This window comes from Lissotriton vulgaris, chromosome 1_1 (assembly GCF_964263255.1).
Source record: "Lissotriton vulgaris chromosome 1_1, aLisVul1.2, whole genome shotgun sequence".
In the NCBI taxonomy this organism is placed as follows: domain Eukaryota; kingdom Metazoa; phylum Chordata; class Amphibia; order Caudata; family Salamandridae; genus Lissotriton; species Lissotriton vulgaris.
In genome coordinates, this window is record NC_141685.1 from 1,812,106,789 (window position 1) to 1,812,124,546 (window position 17,758).

The window sequence follows — 17,758 nt, forward strand, 5'->3', positions numbered from 1 at the left end:
GTGAATAGCGGATACCTCCGGGGAACCCCATGGACTGCTTGCTGACTAAAACTCCCTGCCCGCGGCCGTGGTCAGCGTGATGACTCGTACCCCACGAATGTGTGCTTTGCCGGCTCCCGTATGCTGATTCCGTCAGGGGCTCTTGGCTGGGAGACACAGTGTCAACTTCCGACGCTGTCTTGCGAGGGCGTCTCTTTGTGGGGGCATTTGCTCAGACCGGCGTCGCAAGATGGAGCCCTCCCTTCGACACGTCCTGAATGCATTGGACTCTCTCCGTGTCGCCTGGGTGAGGGAAGCCGGAGACCTTGGCAAACGGCTGGGTGCCATTATAGTTTCGCCGTTGGATGATAGCCCTGAGGATCGGGCGGAGAGTGGGGTCACGGACAGCTCTGTGCAAGAGGTGGGTGCACCGACTATGACTTCGCGGTTGACCCTGTGGGAGACCCGGACCAGTGATGGTGGTGGCTTTGGGCAGCCTGACTCTGTGAGTGTGGCCTTGGGACTTGCAGCAGCGCCGCAGGTGGATCTCGTTCACGGCCCTGCTTCTGGGACCACCAACTTCGATTTGCCCTTATCGTGCTGTGACTTGGCAAGATGGCCTGATACTTTGCTGCGATCCCTACATATCTGGATCGATCGTTTTCCTGGCCTCTGGGTGGCGAGATCGATCGTGCGGTTGGTCCTGCCTTGCTTGCCCGACCACCCTGATTTTCTAATGTACTGCACTGCTACCTTTCAGCTACTGCGCCTCGATGGCAGGGACAAAACGGGCCAGGGGTGACCCCATCATCGGTGTAACCAGGACTGCTCCCCGGATGACTAGTGTGAAGACCTTGATTATTGTTTTGTGTGGTGACGCCGCTGCTTTCTGTTCAAGAGCTGGCTTATTTAAGATCGACACTGAGCTAATTAGTGCGGGCGGGGGGGGGGGGTTTACTTGTTGTGTCTTCCCCCCCCCCCCGTTTTCTTTCCCTTTCTTTGGGACCATCTGGGGTGACGGGCACGCTAGTCGGGGGTGGGCCATAGCCTCGTTAGACGTGCAGGGTGTGGGGTTGGGGACCTGAGGGTTAGTTCTTCTTATGTTCTATGGCCCGTTTCTTGGCTAATCCTTTCTTCTGTATTCCCTCTTGTGGGTTTTCTGGGGTACTAAGCATGCCTATGGGGGGTGGGGGGGGGGGGGGGGGTGGGCCGTGGCCTTCCGCTGCATGCAGGGTGGGGGGTTGGGGTACAACGTGTTTTTTGTGCTTCTTTGTCTCTATGGCCCTACGTTTCTTCTTTCTAGTCTTTTTCTTCTGTCTTCTTCTCCAGTGGGACTGGGTTTCGCGTAATCTGGGAGGGTGTCCACCGTGAGTCATTGCGGACTGGTGTATATGTTGCCACTTGTAGGTAGACCATTGTGTTTCAGAGTATTACTTGTGGTTCACTTGGCTTCCTGATTTGTGCCCTTCCCAGGACGATTCCTAACTGTGGCGGGTAGTGGTTCCGGCGACATACTGCATTGCATACTGTTTAATCCTGTTTACACGTAAACGGACCGATGGTTTGTTCTTGATATCCTGATACCAATTTTCCTTCAGACTTTAAATTTGAAAATTAGACCTCAATGATCCTGTAATTGATCCTGACGGACCTGCCTTGTTGACCTGTATTGTATTTCAATGCCTTCGGGCTGCGCTCCTGGATGTATGTGTAACCCCTTTTTTTGTCAATAAAGGTCTTCCAAAAAAAACAAAACAAAAAAAAAAAAAAAAATGCATCACGTTCGGTATATATTACTTGTTGTACTGATTTCTTAACGTTCAGCTTGATGTATGAACATGATAGCGCGTTGAGAAAACACGGGTTTATCTGTCTATTTCGTTTGAGTAAGACACTACTCCATGATTGGAATTTTGGCTTTTTACTATGTCTATGAACAAATATGCCTAAGCTACAATTCAACATCGCGGCTATTCATTGGCCCACGAACTAATGAGCGCTTGTTAAGCCAATCAGTGCCACTATAAATAGAGACACTTCCCTTCCTCAGTACCTCCCACACTGCTTGCAGACTGCAAGGGGGTACCGATGGACAGGTAAGGGAACTTTATGTTCTGGCTCTATTTTTTCCTTTTACTAGCCCTTTGTCTTCCTGTTTTGATCTCTTGTTGTATGTAATCCTTATGACATGGGCCATCGGGAGATTACTGTTTTCACTTTGAGAAATGCCTAAGTATCACACCAGGCTCATATCGTTTTACAGAATGCATGGAATGATATTGTTTTCAGGCTCATGTCATTTTAAATTTCATATCTATCTTTTTAAACTCTATAAACATAAGACCTAGTACATTATGAAGTTTTATTCCTCAAGCCACATTGCTTGTAGTGATCCTGTATCAAACATTTATATCAGTTGAACACAGGTTAAACTATATTCTATACAAATGGATTATGGTAATTGAACCAATCTCGTCTTGTTGGAGGGACCAGCCTGCAACCTCTCATGGTATAAGTGCAATGATTGTATGTTTATGATTTAGGTTTTAAATTTATTTGTGATTTTATAAGTAAAACAGTGGGAATAAGACGGATAATGACATTACCTTCTGCTCCCTTGTTTTACTCACAAATAGAGCGGGGCCTCAACCACCGAGCAGTTGCCGGGTGAGGTGAGGCATACTCCCACAGCAAGTAAGGTGAGTACTAAAGTGTTCTAAAAACCTTATATTGCCTAATGGTAGCCAGATAAAGGGCTGGCGAGGTCGATTAATAATCATAATCGACAACTTGACTTTTTAAACCTCTATGTTTGGAGTATTTTGTTTCACCATTATAAGTTTGACCCTCGTTTATTTACAAAATCTTTTTTGTTCTAGGAAAGAAGAGATAGATCCTTTCCTACATTCACACAGGATTCATGTCTGGTAGGGTGGTAATATACCACTGATTTACTCATTCTTCCATGTGACACGTTTTCTTATAGTATATATTTCACTAATTATATTATTCCTGCAGTAGCACACTGCATCATCTAGGTCCTGAAGAAAGCCGGGCTAACTAGCCTCAAACGGCTGAAACATGTCGACCTCACCTTTTGCCAGGAGATAGTAAATTTGTTCCACACTATCAGGCGGTTTTTATTTATGGCATTTGGACAATATTCAATAAACGTATTTTTTATCCTTTTAGTCATTTTTATCTTTCACATTTTCACTAGCACTGCACTCCATTAGCTGTACTATACTTTGACAAGCATTCTAGCTGAGATCATCGGGAGTATGAGATCAAGTATTTCATCTTGTTAGCCGTTGAGCAACATTGGCTACTTTGACCCTACTCCTGTAGATTTCCAGATGACGAGGCTCCGCCAAATGGGTGGGCTGATGGAGATCACACTCATGCTAAAGGCTGGGCAAACTATTTGCACCTGGTGAGCAATTTTCTTTTGAGCATTTAGAGGTTTAATGGTCTTATTCATAGACTGACTATTTCCCAGTAGTTGTTCATATACAGTTATACACACACCACCAAGCTTACGGCTACAGAAACGTACACATACCTACTCTCTTAAGCAATCACTTATAGAAACACATTCTAATTTATACAGGAACTCTTCCAATCTCTCCCTCTCACATATACTCACTTCTATACACCAATACTCACATATACTAGTTACAAAAATATGTAGTTACTCATAAAGACACTATTGAGACAGTCATTCATTAACACACTCATCCACCCATACAGTCCTGCGCACATGCGGTCTTCAACACATACAAATAGTGAGTCACTCATTCATGCATCTATGCACTACGTAATACCACCCACCGAACCATACAGACACTCATACTGATACTCAGAAAAACAACTAATAACCTATATAGACACTCATGTAGCTACTCACCAACCCATGCAGCCACTTATACACAAAGTGAGAGACTGACACAGATATTTATGTATTTAAACATTACTCACTAACCCACGTATTCACTAAGATACACTTAATCAGTCAGTTATACAAATCAATAAAAAAAAAATCATCCATTTAGACAATTATATACCCATTTATTCTTCCATCGACCATGAGATATACATATATAAAACAATTAATTTTCAGAAAAACACACATTCACTGGATGATGTCATCAGTGAAGTCATCAGTGTTGTCATGAGTGATGCCATGAGTGACGTCATGAGTGATGTCATGAGTGATGTCATGAGTGATGTCATGAGTGACGTAATATGTGACGTAAAATGTGATGTCATCAGCAGTGCATTGCGGGCGCGTGAGTTATAGTTATCTGAACTAACTATAACGGGGAATTTCAATGGTTTTGTACGAGTGAAATGTCCAACTAACTATAACGCCCCTGAAACCTATGTTTTTTTAAGTATATATATATATATATATATATATATATATATATATATATATATATATATATATAACCTACTGGCGGTCGCCAGTAGGTATATATAGTTAGGATTTTTTCTCTATGGGACTTTTGAAAATTCTATGTCTAATAACTTTGGCGTTTGTGGACGGAATCGGCTGAAATTTTCAGGAAAATGGCACATTTTGTTTCTGAGCAGCCCCTGAAATTTTAGGGGGGTGGGGGGGTTCGTCAAGGGGGGGCCGAGAAAAAAGGGGGGTCCCAAAACGCGTTTTTCCCATTCATTTTTCCATAGGGCGTTTGGCCTCACTTTTAGCTCGAACGGCTGAATGGATTTGCACGAAACTTGGCAAAATTGTAGGGACTGTTAGCCCGATGTGCCTTTGCTGGGTCTCAATATATGTGCTCCAGTGGTTTTGAGAAAGGAATATGCTACTTACCAGTATGCATCTGTTCTTGGCATAGAGGGCTGCAGAGTGGTACATTATGAATAGATCGCCATCTGGTGTTGGGCTCGGATGATTGCACTTTGTTTTTCTCTTGGAGAGTCTTTTGTATCTTGGTGACTCCTCCCTTGGTTGGTAGTGCGCATGGGCATCGGCTCCATCCTTAGATTGTTTTGCCATAGTAGGGTTAGATGGAGTGGTATGATAGAATACTGATAAGAATGCCCATGTAAGTGTATCTAAATAAGATAATGTTGGAACAGACACAGGTTTCCGGGGAGGCTGGGAGGGCATGTACCACTCTGCAGCCCTCTATGCCAAGAACAGATGCATACTGGTAAGTAGCATATTCCGTTCGAGGCATATGGGCTGCAGATGGTACATTATGAATAGACTATACAGCAGTTCTCTCCCTAGTGGTGGTCGCCCGTGTCTGTTGCAACTGTCTGAAATAAAGTTTTTAGTACCGCTTGTCCCACTCTAGCTTGTTGTGTTGTGTGCACATCTACACAATAGTGTTTTGTGAATGTGTGCGGTGTAACCCAGGTAGCTGCTTTGCATATGTCATCTAGTGGAATGTTTCCCAAAAATGCCATAGATGCTCCTAGTTTACGTGTAGAGTGAGCTCTAGGAGGAACAGTTAATGTTCTCCTTGCTTTTAAGTAGCATATCTGAATGCATTTTACAATCCATCTGGCAATGCCCGCTTTAGAGATGGGATTGACTTTATGTGTCGGAGAAAACGCAACAAATAGCTGTTTTGTCTTTCTGAAAGTTTGTGTTCTTTCTATATAGTACAATATTGCCCTTCTAACATCCAATGTATGTAGGGCTCTTTCTGCTACTGTTTGTGGTTTTGGAAAGAAAACCGGTAATTCCACTGACTGATTGATGTGGAATGCTGAAATTACCTTTGGTAAGAATTTTGGGTTTGTTCTAAGAACCACTTTATTTTGGTGTAACTGCATGAATGGTTCTTGAATCGTAAAAGCCTGCAACTCACTTACTCTTCTGAGTGACGTGATAGCTATGAGGAAGGCCACCTTCCATGTGAGGAACTGTATTTCACACCTATGCATAGGTTCAAAGGGTGGCCCCATTAGTCTGGTAAGTACTATGTTGAGATTCCAGACTGGGGAAGGTGGTCGTCTTGGTGGAATGACTCTTTTGAGTCCTTCCATGAAAGCTTTAATTGCTGGTACTTTAAACAGGGAAAGATGTTGCCTGTTTTATAGGTACGCCGCTATGGCTGCGAGATGAACTCTGATAGAGGTATATGCTAAGTTACATTGCTGCAAGTGTAGTAAATAGCAAATGATTTGTTTAGTGGATGCGTCCAGAGGGTTGATGTGCTTACTGTTACAGTGTATAGCAAACCTCTTCCATTTTGCTGTATAGCATGCTCTGGTGGTAGGACGTCTTGCTTGTTTAATGATTTCCATACATTCTGGTGGTAAATCCAAATATCCAAACTCTATGACCTCAGGAGCCAGATCGCTAGGTTCAGTTGTTTGGGATCTGGGTGCATTATTTCTCCATGGTTCTGTGTAAGATGCATGGGTAATAATCTTAGTTTTTGATGTGGCATCTGTGAGAGTTGTAGTAGCGTGGTGAACCACGGCTGTCTTGCCCACGTGGGTGCCACTAGTATCATTGTCATTGAGTGTTGCTGCAGTTTCCGAACCAGTAACGGAATTAGTGGGAGAGGAGGGAAAGCGTAAGCAAATTTGTTGGACCAATTTATCCATAGTGCATTGCCCTGGGAACTTTGATGTGGGTACCTGGATGCGAAGTTTTTGCATTTTGCGTTCTGATGATTGGCAAACAGATCTATCTCTGGTTGCCCCCATCTCTGGAAGAATGGCTGCAGTATTTGGTCGTGCAGCTCCCATTCGTGTACTTGTTCTGACTGTCTGCTTAGGATGTCTGCTATCTGATTTTGAACTCCTGGTAGGTGTTCTGCTAACAGATAGATCTTTTGAGGAATGGCCCATCTCCAAATGTCCTGTGCTAGTTTGGATAGTTGGAGAGAGTGTGTCCCCCCCTGTTTTTGAATATAATACATTGCAGTCATGTTGTCTGTTCTGATCAGGACTGCCTTGCTTGTTATTTGCATTTGGAAAGCCGTTAGTGCTAGAAATACTGCTAATAGTTCCAGGTAGTTGATGTGCAGTTTCTTTTGCTGCACACTCCACTTCCCCTGCACTGTGTATTTGTCCATATGCGCTCCCCATCCGGAGAGCGATGCGTCCGCTGTTATTATCACTTGTGGAATTGGCTCTAGGAACGACCGTCCCTTGGAAATGTTTTCTGTGTTCCACCACTTCAGAGAGTGATACGTCCGGTCGTTTACCAACACCAGATCTGTAATCTGACCTTGAGCCTGATTCCACTGTGTCGCTAGACACTCCTGTAGTGGACGCATTTGTAGCCTGGCATGTGGTATTAGCAGTATGCAGGAGGACATCATGCCTAACAGTTGCATAAACACTCGTGCTGGTAGTGAGTGTTGTGGTTGAAATCTTTGTATTAACCCGACCATTGTCTGTATCCTGATTGGGTTGGGGTATGCTATTGCCCTTTCTGTGTCTATCGTAGCCCCCAGGTATTGCTGAATCTGGTTTGGTTGCAGGTGTGACTTTTTGTAGTTCACTGTAAACCCTAGGTGGTGCAGCAACTGAATTGTCTTCTGTGTGTTGTGAAGGCATTCTTCTTGTGACTTGGCCTTTATTAGCCAATCGTCCAAGTAGGGGAAGACATGTATTTGTTGTCTTCTTAGGTGTGCTGCCACCACAGCTAGGCATTTTGTGAAAACTCTCGGTGCTGTTGTGACACCGAACGGAAGGACTTTGAACTGATAGTGTTGTCCTTCTACTACAAACCTTAGGTATTTTCTGTGGGCTTTGTGAATTGGGATATGAAAGTAAGCGTCTTTTAGATCCAGTGTAGAAAGAAAGTCCCCTTTCTTCAGTAAAGGGAGTACTTGTTGGAGCGTGACCATGTGGAAATGTAAGCATTGAGAGGTCTGAGGTCCAATATTGGTCTTAGGGACCCGTCTTTTTTGGGGATTAGGAAGTATAGAGAGTATACTCCTGTCCCTTGTTGATTTTTTGGGACCTTCTCTATTGCATGCTTTTGTAGAAGTGCTAGTACTTCTTCTTTTAACAATGTCAGATGATCCTGACTCATTGGACGCTGTTTGGGGGGGGATGTTTGGTGGGGTAGCTGTGAGTTCCAGGCAATAACCATGTTGGAAAATCTGTCTCACCCACTTGTCTGATGTGATGTTTTCCCAGACAGGTAGGAACTGTGATAGACGTCCCCCCACCGGTGTTATGTGGTCTGGGGGGAGTTCTATGAAGTCACTGTTTTGGGGTTGAGGCGTTGCGGTTGTTATTATTTCCGCGGCCTCTACCTTTGTTGTTGTTACCCCTGTAATTTCCTCTTGAATTGCCTCTGGGTGATGTAGGTGTGAAAGAGGTGGATTGCTGATGTGTTCCTGTATTTTTTGAGCCCCCTCTATAGGTGGATCTACGAAAGGAACCTCTTTGTGTTGGCTGTTGCAATGCTCCCATTGACTTCGCCGTTTCAGTATCTTTTTTCATTTTTTCAAAGGTCTCATCTGTGTTTGAACCAAAAAGTGTCTTTTGATCAAATGGTTGGTTCAGTAAGGACGTTTGTACTTCCTGTTTGAAACCTGAGATTCTAAGCCATGCATGTCTCCTTAACATGACACTGGTGTTGATGGATCTTGCTGCAGTGTCTGCTGCGTCTAGGGCGCACTTAATGGAAGTATTAGTTATTATTTTACCTTCTTGTATTAACTGATCTGCCTTTTTCTGATGTTCTTTGGGGAGATGTGTGATGAGTTTTTCTAATTCATCATAATGTGCCCTGTCATAGCGTGCAAGTAGTGCCTGTGTATTGGCTATACGCCAGCTATTTGCCGCTTGTGATGCTACTCTCTTGCCTGATGCATCTATTAATTTTGACTCTATCAGGTGGGGGAGCCTCTCCTGTAGATAATGAGTTTGCTCTTTTACGAGCGTTTGAGACTACAAGCGAGTCCAGAGGTACATGCCCTTTGATAAATATTGGATCCTTTGGAGCCGCCTTATATTTTTTATCAATTCTTGGGTTTAACACCCTAGCCCTCACTGGGTCTTTGAATATTTCTTCTGTGTGACTGAGAAGACCCTTCAACATAGGAAGAGTACCTGATGTTCTTTGTGCATAAGGTAGCGTCTCTAACAGGAAAACCTCTATTTGAGGTTCTGTATGTATATCTACTTTATGATATTTTGCTGCCCTATTAATGAGCTGTACAAACCCTGTGTTATCATCAGGCGGTGAAGGCTTAGAGGGATATAACTCTGGGTCGTTGTCCTCATCTGACCCTACGTCATAATTTTCCCATGGGTCATCCTCATCTGGGATGGTTTCATCATCCCCTTGAGGTTCTCCCTACCCTGGATCACTGTCTACATCAGACTGAGGTGTAACTGGTCTTGGTGTGGAAGGTGTAGGAATATTTGGCATAGTGTGAGGAATAGGAGAAGAAGGTGTGACTTTAGGTTGAGGAGAAGCAGGAGGAGTTGTATTTGTCCTCATTGTTCTCTTTTTTGAAGGAAGAGATTTATCTTCTGTCTGTTCATTCTTTCTCTTCTTCGTCACTACTTTGCCAGTCTGCGGATCGATAAACAAAATCTTTTGTTTGGGATCTGTCTGTTGCTCCTGAATCGGTACCCAAGATCCTGGTTCCGAAAGGTGCTTATGTTTTCGATCGTCAGTGTTTTCGGCACCGAGTGTCTACTCGATTCTGACTTCCTAGGTATCGAGTGAGTCTTGGACGACGAATCATGTTTCTGTTTCGACATGGAATGTTTCGATACCGAGACTTCCCTTGTATGGAGCTTCGGTGTCGAAGTCGATGTCGACCTTTTCTCGGATCCGACATGGTGGGAGGCCGAGTGTTTCGGTTTCGTTGCCGGGCCCGAGGGCGGGGCGTCGGAAACTTTTTTCTGCGGTTTGACCGGGCTCGAAGGCGGGGTCGTTACCGCACGGGGTCGGTTTTTCGGTAAGGGGACGTCGTCACTCACGGTTTGTTGCTCGAGTTCTTCAACATCCGACTGGTCCCCTTCCGACCCCGACTGATCCTCTTCTTCTTCCATTTGCTCGTCTCCGAACAGCTCCGGGATCGCCTCCGACTGCATTCTGGAAACCTCGTGTCTTCTAGCTCGACGATTTCTAATCGTTAGCTTGGAGGAGAATGCTGCGCAGGCTTCGCAGTCCCTGGATTCGTGTTCAGGCGATAGACAGAGGTTGCACACCTCGTGTAGGTCCTTGTGTGGGAACTTAGCACCACACGTTGGACATTTTTTGAATTGAGTCCTTTCCATGGACCCCGGGCTTGACTGCGTCGAGAAAGGCCTCCTGTTCGTCGACGTAGATCAAAGTTTTTTCTCTTCGATTTTGAATTCTGAAAGCGTCGGAATGGAAATGAAACGCGTTCGATAACAATACCGTCGAATTGGAAAGGGAATACGCGCCGATAAATCACTTTTCTCTGAAGTTGATCTGGAGCGTCTCGATCCTCATCCGAACCGGATGGCGGAAAAAAACAATCTAAGGATGGAGCCGATGCCCATGCGCACTACCAACCAAGGGAGGAGTCACCAAGATACAAAAGACTCTCCAAGAGAAAAACAAAGTGCAATCATCCGAGCCCAACACCAGATCTATTCATAATGTACCATCTGCAGCCCATATGCCTCGAACTTAACGTTTTAAAAAACAGATATATCTGTGACAGCGTCCCGGGTAGCGCTCCGGTTCGCGTACTTTTTGCGTAACGGAACTTTGCGAAGCGAAGCTGATTGGCTCTCCGGTGTCTGTCAACATTCTAAACAGTCCGGAGCGGCCGCCATCTTGTCTCTCGGTAGGATCGAGAGACAAGAAGTGGTGAAAAACGAAGGGGGAAATGAAGGAAAGGGGGCAAGGTAGACCCCTCCTGACCCCCTAGGATTGATGAGGGGGATATTAAAGTGCCCCGCGGGGCAAGAAATAAAAAAATGAAAAAAATTGCGATTTTTCGCCGTAGAGGTGCGTCCCGGTACGCGAACCGGGCAGCTAACCGGGCAGCTAACCGGCAGCGTAACGGGAGTCTGAGGAGAAGCTGATTGGCTGTCAACATTGTAAACAGTCCGGAGCGGCTGCCATCTTGTCTCTCGGTAGGATCGAGAGACAAGAGGTGGTGAAAAACGAAGGGGGAAATGAAGGAAAGGGGGCAAGGTAGACCCCTCCTGACCCCCTAGGATTGATGAGGGGGATATTAAAGTGCCCCGCAGGGCAAAAAATAAAAAAAATTGAAAAATTGCGATTTTTTGCCGTAGAGGCGCGTCCCGGTACGCGAACCGGGCAGCTAACCGGCAGCGTAATGGGAGTCTGAGGAGAAGCTGATTGGCTGTCAACATTGTAAACAGTCCGGAGCGGCCTCCATCTTGTCTCTCGGTAGGATCGAGAGACAAGAGGTGGAAAAAAAAGGTGTAAATGAAGGAAAGGGGTAAGGTAGACCCCTCCTGACCCCCTAGGATTGATGAGGGGGCTATTAAAGTTCCCCGCGGGGCAAAAGAAAAAAAAATTGCGATTTTTCGCGGTAGAGGCGCTTCCCGGTACGCGAACCGGGCAGCTAACCGGCAGCGTAACGGGAGTCCGCAATCTTGTGTTTTTGGAGCGTCCGGTTTGCGTACCGGGTAGCGTTCCGGTAAGCGTAACAAGGGGAAAACCAAGAGAAACAGTAAAATAAAATTTAAAGGAATAGATTTCCACCAAACTTGGCAAAATTGTAGGGACTGTTTGTTTGATGTGCCTTTGCAAGGCCTCAAGATATGTGCACGTGTGGATTTTGTCTAATTAAGGTTAAAAAAAAATATATATCTGTAAGCGTGCTCCGGCGCGCTTACGTTACGGGTTTTGTTTGCGCTGCAGAGCCGATACGTCACGGTTATGCGACGCGTCATGAGGCGTCTCACGTGGCTACGTGATACGTCACGTAATAAAGAATATATTTTACAGCTATAGATATTAGCTTTTAAAAAAACCATTGAAATTCACAGAAAAAAACATAGGTTATAGACCATATATAGTTAGAAATTTGCATTTACAAAACCTTGAAAATTCACTGAAAAAACCATAGGTTAGAGACCATATATAGTTAGCTGGACATTTTATTGATATAAAACCAATGAAATTCCATATATAGTTAGTTGCACTATCTATATATCGCGCACCGGCAATCCACTGCTGATGATGTCACATATTACATCATTCATGACATGGTCAGTGACATCACTGATGACATCACTGATGACAACTCAAATGACATCACTGACAACATCACTGATAATATCACTGATAATATCATTCATGTGATAATACGATGAACCTCTTCAGACTCTAATATAACCTTAGATACAATCAGTGTAAACAGACACTCACAGACTGTCACTCATCAATGGAGTTACTCATACATCTACTCAGTCATGCAAAGAATCAATCACACCTCCATTTCCGCAACTATACAGTTATACACACCTTACTAATTCAAACATATTGTAACACATATTGGATCTCCTATACGATCCCTAATACAAGTTCACTATGATCCATACAGCCACTCACACATTCACTGGCTCTTATGCACGGTTATATATGTCAACTCTCACATGCACTGTGTTCTACATATGTACTTACTTTGACATGTTGCACTGAGATATCCATTCACTCACCAATACACTCATGCACACAGTCAACCGCCCATGCAGCTTTTTCCACATGCACTTTTGAACCCATACATCTAGTGAATCAACTGCTCACACATCTATGCACAGAGTCATACACCTCCCAGCCACTGATACACATACTCAGTCTCCCATACAAATACTTGGGCAACCAAAGAATATCCAATATATAGTTACTCATATAGCTACTGATTAACACATTCAGCAGTTTACACAACAACAGACATAATGATGCACAAATTAAGACAGTTTAGTCACTAACCCATACACTCAGTGAGACACATTTAATCACTCTCTCATACAGTCAGTCATGCACCTACTAAATTCTTAATCCAGACACTTATACATCCACTCATTCTTCAATATGCCACTGTCTGGGCCATTCCGGGGCAATCGGGATCATCCGTGCCCAGGACCGGGACAGCTTGATGAGCACCGCCGGAATCAGGGGAATGGGTGGAAAAGCGTAAACAAAGCTGTTCGACTAGTTGATCCAGAGTGCATTCCCCAGCGTCCCTTGCTGGTAGTACCTGGAGGCGAAGTCTCGGCATTTGCGGTTTTCTGCGGTGGCGAACAGATCTACGTCTGGCGTCCCCCACCTTTCGAAGACTTCTCCTAGTACGTCGTCGTTTATGACCCATTCGTGGTTTTCCTGAATCAGTCTGCTCAGTGCGTCTGCCTGAACATTCTGCACACCTGGTAGATGGGTAGCCGTTATCGTCAATCCTCTGGCCAGAAGCCAGCGCCAGATCGTGCGCCTCCCGAGACAGAGTGCGCGATCTCAACCCCCCTGCTTGTTGAGGTAATACATTGTGGTCGTATTGTCCGTCTGTACAAGCAGAGAGTTGGCCTGGAAGGACGGAAGAAAGGCCTTCAGTGCCAAGTGAACAGCTCTGAGTTCCAGGAAATTGATGTGATACGTGGACTCCATCTGAGACCACGTTCCTTGAATCTGTAAGTCTCCCGAATGCGCTCCCCAGCTTTGGAGAGAAGCATCCGTCACGATAGTCTGAGTAGGGATGTCCGTGTGGAAGGGAACCCCTCTGAGGAGATTCTCCGCTGAACACCACCACTTCAGAGACTGAAGAGCATGCAGAGACAGTCGTATCTTGTCGTCCCAAGATCCTTTCCTCTGGTCCCATTGGTCCTCCAAGCACTCCTGCAGAGGTCTCATGTGTAGCCGTGCATGAGGAGTGAGGAAGATACAAGAGGCCATCGACCCCAGTAGAGAAGACACCGTCCTCACTGTTGTAGATGGAGCGGTCATAAGAGCCTGAGCCTTCCGAAGGATCGATCGCCGTCGCTCCTCCGAAGGAGACACGCTTGCTGACAGCGTATTGATGGTGGCCCCCAAGTATTGAATGTACTGGACCGGGATCGGGACAGACTTGGACATGTTGATGTGCAACCCCAACTTGTTCAAGAGAACGCACGTCTTCTGGAAGTCTGCCTGAGCTTCCGAGAAGGAGGAGGCCTTGATCAACCAATCGTCCAGGTACGGGTAGACAAACACCTTGTTCTTCCTGAGGTGTGCCGCTACCGCTGCCATGCATTTCGAGAAAGTCCTGGGCGCAGATTTCAGCCCGAATGGCAGCACTGTGTATTGATGATAATGGTTGGTGCCGACTTAAAATCGCAGAAACTTCCTGTGTTTGTACGCGATGGGCACGTGGAAGTAAGCATCCTGTAGGTCTATGGCACAAAGCCAGTCCCCCTGTTGCAACTGAGGAAATATCTGATGCAATGACAGCATGCAAAACTTTTCTCTGCGAATCCACTTGTTTGCCTGCCGCAAGTCCAGAATGGGCCTGAACTCGTTCTTGTCCTTCTTGCGAACCAGGAAGAACCGGGAGTACAGACCTCTTCCTCTTTGAGACAGAGGAATGTCTTCTATCGCCCTTTTCCTTAACAGGATATCGGCCTCCGCCTGGAGCTCGCACAGTCGATACTGCGAGCTGACCGGAGGGATCGCTGGAGGAGGGCTGATGAACCGAAGAATGTATCCATTGCAAACAATATTCAGCACCCACTCGTCCGGAGTCATTTTTCTCCACTCTGCCAGAAAAGATTGAACGCTTCCCCCCACCGGAGCGGGTAAAGGATGACGGGTGAGTAACCGCTCGAGGTCGAGACCCAGCCGGGCCCTTGTTCGCGGTAGAGGACTGCTGTCCTCCTCTACCCTTTTGCCGTTTCTGGAAGGGTCTCCGGAACTGCTGCTGTTGTTGCTGCTGCTGTTGTCCCGAAGACTGTCCCCGTCCTCTTCCTTGTGCACCGAACTGCCTTTGGAACGGTCGGTAGGCTTTCTTTTCTTTGGGCTTCTCCAAGCCCACAGCCGTAAGGGTCTCCGCCTCCGCCTTCATGCGGGCCATCTCATCATCTGCGTGTTTCCCGAATAGGGTCTCTACAGAAAACGGCAGATTGGCCACCCGCTGCTGGGCCTCCGGCTTGAGTGACGTGAGCCGTAGCCAGGCATGCCGCCGCTGATTGATTCCATGGCAGTAACCATGTGCGGCCAACAGGGAGGCGTCCGCCGCTGCACTGATTACCTGGTTTGATTCCAGCATCCCTTCCTTGAGGATCTCCTGGAAGTCCCCCCTCTTGTCTTTCGGTAGCAGTTCCACTAACTGTAGTATGGAGTCCCACAGCGCCCTGTCGTAACGGCCCAGCAAAGCTGTATCGCTGGCCGCCTTCATGGCTGCGGAAGCGGTCCCACACGCTTTCCTGCCCGCTGAGTCGATCCACCGACTCTCTTTATCTGGCGGCACTGTGGATGACGGGGAGGTAGAATGTAATTTCCTGGCCGCCGTCACTATCACTGAATCCGGTACCGGATCCCCTCTCAGAAAGGCAGGGTCCGAATCCGGGGCCCTGTACTTCTTTAGAAGCCGGGACGGAGCGGCCTTCACCACCGCTGGCGTGAGGAATAGCTCCTCTGCAGGTTCCTTCAATCCAGGCACCAGAGGCAGAAGAGGGCGAGACAAGTGCTTCTTGTGAAGCGTCTCGAATATCACGGACGTCGTAGGTGTTGGAGCCGTCACCGTGATACCTAACTTCGAAGCTCCCCTCAGGAGAACTTCCTGGAATGTGGCAATGTCGTCCACTGGAGAGATCCTGGTCTCAGGAGAGTCCGATAAGGTCGGCGAGTAGGAATGGGTCCTGTAAGAGTCCGTGCGGGACCTAGACTCTCGCCTCCTATGGCGACGCCTTGATCTGGTGGAGGATCTATGACGACTCCTTGATCTTCCTCTCCGTCCGGAGCGTGAACGGGACCTCCTCGGACGATCAACCGGGTCCACTGGAACGGGTGACTTGGGTTTGGACGGAGTCTTCGGTCTAGGTGTACCCTTGGGAGGCGTCGGAAGCTTAGGTAACGAAGTCGACCTTGGTGGAACCGGAGGTGGCTTCTCGGGCAACCCTGACCCAGGTTGCGGTGGAGGCAACGGAGGCGGAGTTGGCGTCCTCGGAGGGGGACCCCTCGGTAACGGAGGAGGGGGAGTCACCTTCCCCCGACGGGGTATACACCTCGGAATACACCGAGTGCGGCGAACCCCCTTCTCTTCCAGCCTGGGACGTAGGTAAACCTCCCACGGCGTCAGGTCTACTTCCACCTCTTTACGGCATCGAAGAACGGCGACCATACGGCGAGCGTCGGCCCCTGGACGTCGAGCGTCTCTTCCTCGGCGTCGAACGCCTTCTGCATCTCGACGGCGACCTTCTGTGCCTCGATGGCGACCTTCTGTGCCTCGACGGCGACCTTTTGCGCCTCAACGGCGAACCTCGGTGCTTCGACGGCGAACCTCGGTGCCTCGACGGCGAACCTCTGTGCCTCGACGGCGAACCTCTGTGCCTCGACGGCGATCCTCGGCGCCTCAACGGCGACCTCCTGTGCCTCGACGGCGACCTCCTGTGCTTCGACGGCGACATTGGCCTCGACGGCGACTTTGATGGTGAGGACTTCACCGACGACGTCCGCCTCCTCTTCGCCGACGGCGAACGGCGGTATCGCCTCAACGGCGAGCGCCGACGCCTGGCTCGTCGACGTCGATCGCTCGACGTTGACACCGACGAGGATGACGATGAAACAGTCCCCAGGGATTTCGAAGGTCTAGTGATATCCCTCGACGCCGAGCGTCGACGTCGTTTCGTCTCCGACGATGGGGAACAGACCGCAGTCATTCCTCTTAACGCCGTAGTGGGCGCAATGAACCCAGGTGGAGAATGGTGACGCTTGCTGGTCTTCCTGCCCCTGGGGAGCCCCCCAGGGACCTCAGCATGGGCACAAGAAGCCCCTTCAGACCCACCTTGTGCCTTCAGTCTTCTTTCTTCGAGACCCTGAAGTCCGATCTTCTTCCTTTCCCTCAGGGTCCTTCCAGAGAAGCCTTGGCAGATCACACACTCCTCTGGAACATGAGAAGCTGGAAGGCAGAGGATACACACCTCATGGTGGTCCGACCTGGCCTTTTTCCTGGAGCACTCCGGGCATTTGCCGAATAATTCAGGCATATTCGACAAAAAACAGAGTGAGAAAACCAAGAAGAAAAGCCCCACAGCACAATAAAGTACTAAATCTGTGAAAATTAGTGAAAAAACACCAAATAAATCCCAAAAAGGGAGAGCTCAAAGCTCCAGGGTCCTGCTAGCAGGAGTCGGAAAAAAGAACTGAAAGTAAGAGGGACCTGCAGGGCATTCTGGGAAACTGTGAAGTTCTGGAAAGTTCTCTTAAAGGCACAGTATCCTGTTCTGAGCCACATAATGGCAGCCTATGGGGCTTGTCTGTCCATGTCTTCCTCTCTATCATTCCAGAGGGGTTTTTGCTGAAGGCAAGGGAAATCTGGACAGGCTTTGCTGTTTTGTGGATTTTTGGTGGAATTTCTAGCTGAAGTACTGGACAGTGTAGCCTGTTTATAGGCTGCATTATATATCTTTAAATTCTCTCTTAAGTGTCTGTGCAGTTCTGCATTTTTTCGACACTTTAAGAGATTATTTTTTATTTCTCCGGGGTCCACGCACATGGGCGGGACTATTCACTAGATTATGACTATACACCGAGATCCCCTACTACAGAATTATTCCTCAAGAGAGGATTGTTCAAAAGGAGAAGGAATGTCTAAAAAGCCAGGCCTTGGTATTTCGCAAA

General features: G+C 47.3%; 1 protein-coding gene across 1 annotated transcript in view; it reads right to left on the bottom strand.

Moving 5' to 3' along the window:
* Positions 1 to 17,758, bottom strand: part of GNPTAB (N-acetylglucosamine-1-phosphate transferase subunits alpha and beta) — a 715,805-nt gene that overhangs the window by 476,747 nt on the left and 221,300 nt on the right. The window lies entirely within an intron of this gene.